We start from the raw sequence: 989 nt of genomic DNA, 5'->3' as shown, positions 1-989 counted from the left end.
CTAGCTCACTCTCCAGTCACCCAGACTGTGCTGCGAAGGACGCTACTGGGAACTGCTCCTGCAGCTGCTGCCAAGAGCAAGCTAGCCGTAAACTTCCATTGCAACCGCCGGTCACGTTAGGCGAAGCCATAGCTTCAGGTCGCCCACTGGCTGCGGACGTTGCGAGACAAGCAGAGACAGCCTGAGCATAACGAGTTTAAGAAATCAACTTTACTAAACCTTAAATTGGTGTATGGTTATCAGTACATCTTGAATTTCTCACATGAAACATAGATTCTTTCTTTTTATACGAGTTTCTTCGAAGACAGAAGAAATTGGACCACATTCACGTTTTCATTTCGCTAAAGTATCGTTAGTTGTTGTGAAAATCCTGTACAACAATATGTCATGCGTTATATTTCCTCTACCTACTTTCTCATCCAGAAAAAAAAAAATCTGTTCTTATCAGCTTAATATCTGTTATGTCCTGCATCACAGGACTAGAATATTAAACACAATTTTAAATCATGACAGAGAGCTAAGAGCACGCTCTACTATAAGGTAATAGTACTGTATGTATCACATTATAAATACGATAATAGCCGGCCGCGGTGGTCTAGTGGCTCTATGCGCGCGGTCCGGAACCGCGGGACTGCTACGGTCGCAGGTTCGAGTCCTGCATCGGGCATGGATGTGTGTGAAGTCCTTAGGTTAGTTAGGTTTAAGTAGTTCTAAGTTCTAGGGGACTGAAGACCACAGATGTTAAGTCCCACAGTGCTCAGAGCCATTTGAACCAAATACCATAATATAGCTGATTTTATTACCATGAACATTAACAGATCTAGCCTCAACGAAAACACGCCTGTTTAACACTCTAACTCGCGAAATCACATCCGTGGTACTTTCTCCCTCAATTCCATCCGCCCGGTAGCATGTCATTTTTATGAAACTGCTTGAGTAATTAAATAAACTGGTCATGAGAGCTCCTTTGCTTGGCGAGTAATACTTTT

The 989-nt window shown here is 43.0% G+C and overlaps 1 pseudogene; it reads left to right on the top strand.

Moving 5' to 3' along the window:
- Positions 1-407: 407 nt before the first annotated feature.
- Positions 408-587, top strand: LOC126300016 (U2 spliceosomal RNA; annotated as a pseudogene).
- Positions 588-989: the final 402 nt, after the last annotated feature.

The sequence above is a fragment of the Schistocerca gregaria genome, chromosome X (genome assembly GCF_023897955.1).
Source record: "Schistocerca gregaria isolate iqSchGreg1 chromosome X, iqSchGreg1.2, whole genome shotgun sequence".
NCBI classification, from domain to species: domain Eukaryota; kingdom Metazoa; phylum Arthropoda; class Insecta; order Orthoptera; family Acrididae; genus Schistocerca; species Schistocerca gregaria.
This window is presented reverse-complemented; position numbering and strand designations above follow the sequence as displayed.